Genomic DNA, 8,018 nt, shown 5'->3' with positions numbered 1-8,018 from the left:
CCAGCTAGTTTTTTGCATTTTTAGTAAAGATAGGGTTTCACCATGTTGGCCAGGCTGGCTTAGAACTCCTGAGCTCAAGCATCCTCCTGCCTTGGCCTCTCATAGTGCGGGGATTACAAGTGTGAGCCAGTGTGTCTGGTCCTTAAAAAAAAAAAAGAGGCTGGGCACGGTGGCTCACGCCTATAATCCCAGCACTTTGGGAGGCCGAAGCGGGTGGATCACGAGGTCAAGAAATCGAGACCATCCTGGTCAACAAGGTGAAACCCCGTCTCTAGTAAAAATACAAAAATTAGCTGGGCATGGTGACGCGTGCCTGTAGTCCCAGCTACTCGGAAGGCTGAGGCAGGAATATTGCTTGAACCCAGAAGGCGGAGGTTGCAGTGAGCCGAGATGGTGCCATTGCACTCCAGCCTGGGTAACAACAGCGAAACTCCGTCTCAGAAAAAAAAAAAAAAGGGCCGGGCACGGTGGCTCACACCTGTAATCCCAGCACTTTGGGAGGCCGAGGCAGGTAGATCACAAGGTCAAGAGATCGAGACCATCCTGGTTAACATGGTGAAACCCCATCTCTACTAAAAATACAAAAAATTAGCTGGGCACGGTGACGCTTACCTGTAATCCCAGCTACTCAGGAGGCTGAAGCAGGAGATTTGCCTGAACCCAGGAGGCAGAGGTTGAGGTGAGCTGAGATCGCGCCATTGCACTCCAGCCTGGGCAACAAGAGCGAAACTCCATCTCAATAAAAAAAAAAAAGGGGGGGCCATGGTGGCTCTGGCCAGTTGTCCTGGCGCTTGAGGAGGCGAGGCCATGAGTTCAAGGCCAACCTGACCAATGTTACATGCTCTCATTGATTGACCAAAAAAAAAAGAAAGAAAAGAAAAAATTAGGTATATTTTATTTATTTTGATACGATAAATCAGTAAATTCCTGGCTTTTCAGGTCCCTTGGCAGCTCAGGAACCTCTCTTCTGAGGTCTCAGGCAGTCTGGCCTGCAGCCTGGCTTCTGCCTAGGACCTGCTACAACCCCAGTACTCATGCACTCATTCCAGGGGCCTGTGGAAGTGCAGGAACCTGATGAGGCTTCTGGGGCTTCACAGTGAGTCCACCTCTGACCCTGGGCTCTCCTTCATCATCACTTCAGGGTTCTCCTCACCTCTCTTCTTGTTGGATTTCTTTTCCTCTTTCTTGATTTTGCTCCATTCTTTTGGTGGACCACCTACTCCAGTAGTTTCTTGGAAAGAGGGTGTGGGAGGTGACAGTTTTGAGACTGTGAATATCTGCAGACTTATTCATTCTGTCCTCACGCCTAATAATTTGGCTGGGTAGAGAATATATGAAAAAGCCTTAGAACAGTGCCTGGCACATAGGAAGTGTGATGGAAAGTTCTGGCTGGAGATTATGTTCCTTTAGTGTTATTATAGAGAAGTCCAAAGTCATCCTGCCTCCTGGTGCTTAGTATGGAATTTCTTTTCTACTTTGGAAGCGGTAGGATGCTCTCTCTGTCCCCAGGGTATACCCTGACATCTCATGATGGTGGCCTTGCTATGGAACTATATTCATCCGTCACACTTAGCACTTGCAGGTACCTTTCAACATGGAAACCCATGTCCTTCAGTTCTGGGAATTTTCTTAAAAAATTTTTTAAAGCCTTTTTTTTTTTTTTTTTCTGAGACGGGATTTCTCTCTGTTGCCCAGGCTGGAGTGCAATGGCATGATCTTGGCTCACTGCAACCTCCACCTCCCGAGTTCTCCTGCCTCAACCTCCCAAGTAGCTGGGACTATAGGCACCAGCCACCACACCTGGCTAATTTTGTATTTTTACTACAGACGGGGTTTCACCATGTTGGTCAGGCTGGTCTTGAGCTCCTGACCTCAGGTGATCCGCCCACCTCAGCCTCTGAAAGTGCTGGGATATAGGCTTGAGCCACCATGCCCAGCAAGGACCAATTTTAAAAAAATATTATTATTTGAGATGGAGTTTCACTGTGTTGCCAGGCTGGAGTGCAGTGGCATGATCCCAGCTGACTGCAACCTCCGCCTCCTGGGTTAAAGTGATTCTCCTGTCATAGCTTCCCGAGTAGCTGGGACTACAGGTGCGCAGCACCATGCCCAGCTAATTTTTGTATTTTTTAGCACAGATGGATTTTCATCATATTGGCTAGGATGGTCTTGATCTCTTGACCTTGTGATCCACCTGCCTTGGCCCCCGAAAGGGCTGGGATTACAGGCGTGAGCCACTGCACCCAGCCGTTATTATTTTTTATTGAAACAGGGTCTTGCTCTGTTGCCCAGGCCAGAGTGCAGTGGCACCATCTTGGCTCACTGAAGCCTGGACCTCCCAGGCTCAATCGACTTTTCTGCCTCAGCTTTCTGAGTAGCTGAGATACAGGCGCATACCATAATGCCGGGCTAATTTTTGTATTTTTTTGTAGAGACAATTTTTGTATTTTTCACCATGTTCTCAGACTGGTTTCGAACGTGGTGTGAGCCACCATGCCCAGCCAACTGTTTCTTTCTAAAATAACATCCTTTTCGGCAGCATGTGGTGGCTCATGCCTATAATCCCGGCACTTTGGGAGGCTGACACGGGCAGATCACCTGAGGTCAGTATTTCGAGACCAGCCCGACCAACGTGGTGAAACCCCGTCACTACTAAAAAAAATACAAAAATTAGCTGGCTGTGTTGGCATGTGCCTGTAATCCCAGCTACTTGGGAGGCTGAGGCAAGAGAATCACTTGAACCTGGGAGGCGGAAGTTGCAGTGAGCCGAGTTGGTGCCATTGCACTCCAGCCTGGGCAACAGAGCAAGATGCTGTCTCCAAAGAATAAATAAACAAAATAACATTCTCTTCTTGCATCATAGATGGAATATCTTCTCTTATATCTCTGATGATGTTAACAGTAGGTCTTTCCTCTTGGCCTGGTCAGATTTCCTTTAGACAAAACTTCCTGTTCTCCTGCCTAGGGAGCAAAGCCATGGTGGCCAGCTCTCTGATAGCCAATTTGGGAAACAGCATTGGCATGGGGTCTCAGCATTCACAGTGTGTGTGTTCGCTTCGTCACCTGATGTGGGGAGGATACCCCTGCCCTTATGATCTCTCAGTCCAGTGATCCTGTTTTCTCCTCTCAGAGAAGAAACCTCCAGTGTTCTGCCAGGATTAGGGAAGCCACCCAGGGACCTAAAAATTTTCACCCTTAAACAGCAGCATCTAACTCCTCCTTATTTTATTCCTCCTCACCCTCATAAACAGGTGCCTGAGCCTTTGGGGGAGCCTGTGATCTGGACTGGATGGGTTCTTCTCTTCCCCACATCCAGTTTAGGGTACAGTTTTCATGGGTTTGCTGTGTGATGACCACCTGACCATCTGCTTCTCAGTTTCCAAATGCTGCCCTCTGGTCTCCTCCCCATGTTAGTGGGCTTATGCCTTAAACAGAATGTCTTTACTGTAGTTCCAGCAAGGTTTTGGGAGGGAGTGAAATTGAATGTGTATGTTCAATCTACCATAATTTGCAGAGCCTCTATTCTTGCCTAAACCAATACACAGATTAGTGATTACAGACTGTGAGAGCTATAAAGGAAACAAATAGGGGGCCAAGATGAGAACAGGCAGGATGACTCAGACTTGAGAAATGCAGATTTGTGTCTTTAAATATGTGTCTTACTGCATTCCTGTCTGGGCGACAGAGCCAGACCCTGACTCAAAAATAAATAGATAGATAGATAGATAGATAGATAGATAGATAGATAGATAGATAGATAGATAAAATATGCATCGTGCTGCTGTGCAGAGAAGAGATTGTCCAGGAACAAGCAGGGACTGTGGGAGACAGTGAGGAAGCCACTGAGATCAAGGTGAGGGAGGGGTCAGTTGGAAAGGTCATGGCTATAAAGCTAGAAGGAGCCATTTAGGGTTTAGAGAGATTGTGACCTCCAGGAGGACAGGCACCATGTCCATTTTGTTCCCTGATGTTCCCATACCCAGAGCTTAACATGGTCCCTGGCCACCACAGACATTGTACAAAATGCTTGTGGAATGAGCATGGTAGGTGAGGAAGAGGAGTCCAGGATGACTGGATGCTCTGAGGGCTGTGAGTGTGGAAGCAGGGGAATGACCAGGTGACAGCAGATCCTTTCCTGTGTCATCAGGCCCCTCCACTTTCTGGCCTGTCTCCCACCACACCCCCCACTCTGACCTCCCCACTCAAGCACTTCCCTCTGCCTCACATTTCCTTTCCCTGGCCCCACTCCTTCACCCTGGCCACTCCACATGCCTGTCTTGGCCTCAGGAGGCCACAGTCAAATTCTTACACCTGCTCTTTTCCTGCAGCACTCTTACCTCAGTCTGCAGTTGTGCAGCCATTGGTGGGGTTCTGTGTTGAATGTCAGACTTCCCCATAGAGTGTAGGCTTCACAAGCGAAGGAACCTGCCTGTTTTGCTTGTCTTTGTGTCCCCAGCACCTAGGACTTGACATGGCACAGAGAAGAGGGTTCAATAAATAGTTGTTGAGTGAACTAAACGTTTAAGTGTCATCTTGCAAAAATGGTAGGACAGGGAAGAGGCTGAGGGGAGACCACAGAGACAGCATGGTCACAACCCGGGAGAGAGAGGGCATAGTCCGGGCATGAGGGGCAGAAGCTCTGAGTGCTTTTGCTTACCTTCCGGAAGCCTCTCTGCTCCGTCAGGGTCCACTGTTTCTCTGACTGGTCGGTGGTAGGCATGAGGAAGTAGAGGTTCTTCTTTGCTCTGGCCTGTAATTGAAGATAAGAGGAAATACAATTTCCTACAATCTTCATTCAATAGATGAGGAAGTCAGGCCTCAGGAGAGGTGACTTGCCCAAGGTCACACAGTCAGGGACAGAGCCAGAATTAGAACCTGAGCCTAGGCTCTTCCCACTATGCCTCTAGCATGCTGTCCAACCCTCTGTAGGTAGGTTGGGAACATTTCCTTCACCAGGAGATTCACAATGCTCTTCTTCCAACTCTAAGATATGCACTTAACTCCCTTAGAAACCCAGGAATGAGGCCAGCTGTGGTGGCTCATGCCTGTAATCCCAGAACTTGGGAGGGCAAGGCGGGCAGATCATTTAAGGTCAGGAGTTTGAGACCAGCCTGGCCAATATGGTGAAACCCCATCTTTACTAAAAATAAAAAGATTAGCCAGGCACGGTGGCACATGCCTCTAATCCCAGCTACTGGGGAGGCTGAGGCAAGAGAATTGCTTGAACCAGGGAGGTGGAGGTTGCAGTGAGCCAAGATTGCGACACTGCATTCAGCCTGGGCGACAGAGACTCTGTCTCAAAACAAACAAACAGAAAAAAACAGCCGGGCACGGTGGCTCATGCCTGTAATCCCAGTACTTTGGGAGGCCAAGGCGGGCAGATCACCTGAGGTCAGGAGTTCAAGACCAGCCTGGCCAACGTGGCGAAACCCTGTCTCTACTAAAACTACAAAAACCAGCCTGGCCAACATGGTAAAAGCCCGCCTCTACTAAAAATACAAAAAATTAGCTGAGCGTACTGGTGGGCGCCTGTAATCCGAGCTACTTGGGAGGCTGAGGCAGGAGAACTGCTTGAACCTGGGAGGCAGAGGTTGCAGTGAGCTGAGATCATACCACTGAATTCCAGCCTGGGCAACAGAATGATATTGTCTCAAAACAAAAAAGCAAACCAGAAATTCAGGAATGAGGGTCACCCCTCTCCTCGCATCTCCCATGCTGGGCCAGAGCCTGCCTGCAACTGCAGCTTAGTAGCTAGTTATAGACCCAACTCCACCCCAACCTCCAGTAGACTCGGGATGGCCAGAGAGAGAAAGTCGGAGCACAAAGGCAGGCCCAGGTGGTAAGGGTTCTGGAACCAGGTGGCTTCAGGTGCATTCAGATCTCCACTACCTCACTAATTTACCTTGGCTAAGTCACTTCACTTTTCTGATCCCCATGTTATTCAGCTGTAAAATGTGTGGGAAAAACCCTCTTAGGCTGTTAGCTCTTCTGAGGTTGTTGACTTGAGATTGGTGCCTCATAGACACTCAGCCTGTATTTATTGAGTGACTGGCTGGCTGACCAAATGCCTGTTAGAGGTTTGTTAGCAAAGGGCCTGGCTCACAGGGGCTCCTGCTGTGCTTCTACTTGGTGTCTGGCCTTACCATGTGCTGCACCTTTCATGCAGCCTCCTCTCCAAACTTCAGTCCTATCCCACATGCCTCCTTCAGCCTGTTGGGCCACTGCCACCAGGCACTGCTGCTGTGACAAACCAGCCCTCTCCTGCCCGCTATTTATGGTCTCTTCAATGCCTTCCAGCCAAGCCCCACCCCCAGCTTATGTCTCTCATTGTCCCACCTGTGGCCCTGCTTATGACCTCAGACTTGGGACTACAGGCACTCACCACCACACCCAGCTAATTTTTGTGTTTCTTAGTAGAGATGGGGTTTTACCATGTTGGCCAGGCTGGTCTCGAACTCTTGACTTCAGCTGATCTACCCGCCTCAGTTTCCCAAAGGGCTGGGATTACAGGCGTGAGCCACCACGCCCTGCCTATAGTTGTGTTTAATAGATATTTTTTGGCTGAGCACAGTGGCTCACGCCTGTAATTGCAACACTTTGGGAGGCCGAGGTGGCATAAGGTCAGGAGATCGAAACCAGCCTGTCCAATATAGTAAAACCCCATCTCTACTAAAAAATACAAAAATTAGCCAGATGTGGTGGCACATGCCTTTAGTTCCAGTTACTTGGGAGGCTGAGGCAGGAGAATCGCTTGAACACGGAAGCAGGAGGTTGTAGTGAACCACGATCACACCACTGCACTTTAGCCTGGTCAACAGAGTGAGACTGTGTCTCAATGAAAAAAACCAAATTTTTGATTTTACATTTAAATTAAAATTAAATAAAAGTTAAGAATTTAGCTGGATACGGTGTCTCACGCCTGTAATCCCAGCACTTTGGGAGGCCGAAGTGGGTGGATCATGAGGTCAAGAGATCAAAACCATCCTGGTCAACATGGTGAAACCCTGTCTCTACTAAAAATACAAAAAATTAGCTGGACATGGTGGCACACGCCTGTAATCCCAGCTACTAGGGAGGCTGAGGCAGGAGAATTGCCTGAACCCAGGAGGTAGAGGTTACGGTGAGCCGAGATCACGCCATTGCACTCCAGCCTGGGTAACAAGAGCGAAACTCTGTCTCAAAAAAAATAAAAAGAATTTAGAGCTAAGTGTGGTGGCATGCTCCTGTAGTCTCAGTTTCTTGAGGGGCTGAGGCAAGTGGATCACTTGAGCCTGGGAGGTAGAGGCTGCAGTAAGCTGTGATCATGCCACTGCACTTCAGCCTTGATGACAAAGCAAGACCCTGTCTCAAAACAATAAATATGGAGAAATAGGAACACTTTTACACTGTTGGTGGGAGTGTAAATTAGTTCAACCATTGTGGAAGACAGTGGTGATTCCTCAAGGACCTAGAAATAGAAATTCCATTTGACCCAGCAATCCCATTACTGGGTATATATCCAAAGGATTATAAATTGTTCTACTATAAGGACACATGCACACGAATGTTCATTGCAGCACAGTTTACAAAAAAAAAAAAAAATTCCTGCAAAGTCTACTTGACTCACCAATGCTCAGTGAGCATGTTTTCAGATAGAATCTGGAAAGGGGCTGAGCTTCTTATCTGGGTCAGAGAGAAGGGAGGAAAGAGCAGAACCAAAGGTCTGGAGGTGAGGAGGCACGACACAGACCCCCCACCCATGCCTTGCCTTTCTTAGGACTGAAATAAATATGGAGGCAACTTTGGACTTCCCATGGTTCATGGAGATGGAGGTTTGAGCCAATCTGTCACATCCAGAGAGGCAAAGGGACCTTGGAGGATCTCTAGACTGCCTCTGTGCTTGTAAATAGAAAAAAACCTGGAAGGGCCCATACCAGAGTGGTGGTATCTGCCTCTGGGAGGAGTGGGCTTGGAGAGGTGAAGATTTTCACTCTGGCTTCCTGGATGCCTGTATTATTTGAATTGTATTTAAAAAACGA

The 8,018-nt window shown here is 48.4% G+C and overlaps 1 long non-coding RNA gene across 1 annotated transcript; it reads right to left on the bottom strand.

The window, feature by feature from the left end:
* Positions 1 to 849: 849 nt before the first annotated feature.
* On the bottom strand, positions 850 to 6,263 carry LOC118155371 (uncharacterized). The gene is made up of 4 exons (XR_004745826.3): positions 6,144 to 6,263; positions 4,658 to 4,750; positions 4,338 to 4,465; positions 850 to 1,318 (listed from the first exon to the last, which is right to left on the bottom strand). It is a non-coding gene; the product is annotated as an uncharacterized LOC118155371 (long non-coding RNA).
* Positions 6,264 to 8,018: the final 1,755 nt, after the last annotated feature.

This window comes from Callithrix jacchus, chromosome 7 (assembly GCF_049354715.1).
Source record: "Callithrix jacchus isolate 240 chromosome 7, calJac240_pri, whole genome shotgun sequence".
In the NCBI taxonomy this organism is placed as follows: domain Eukaryota; kingdom Metazoa; phylum Chordata; class Mammalia; order Primates; family Cebidae; genus Callithrix; species Callithrix jacchus.
The sequence above is the reverse complement of the archived record's forward strand: the minus strand, read 5'-3'. Positions and strand labels throughout refer to the sequence as shown.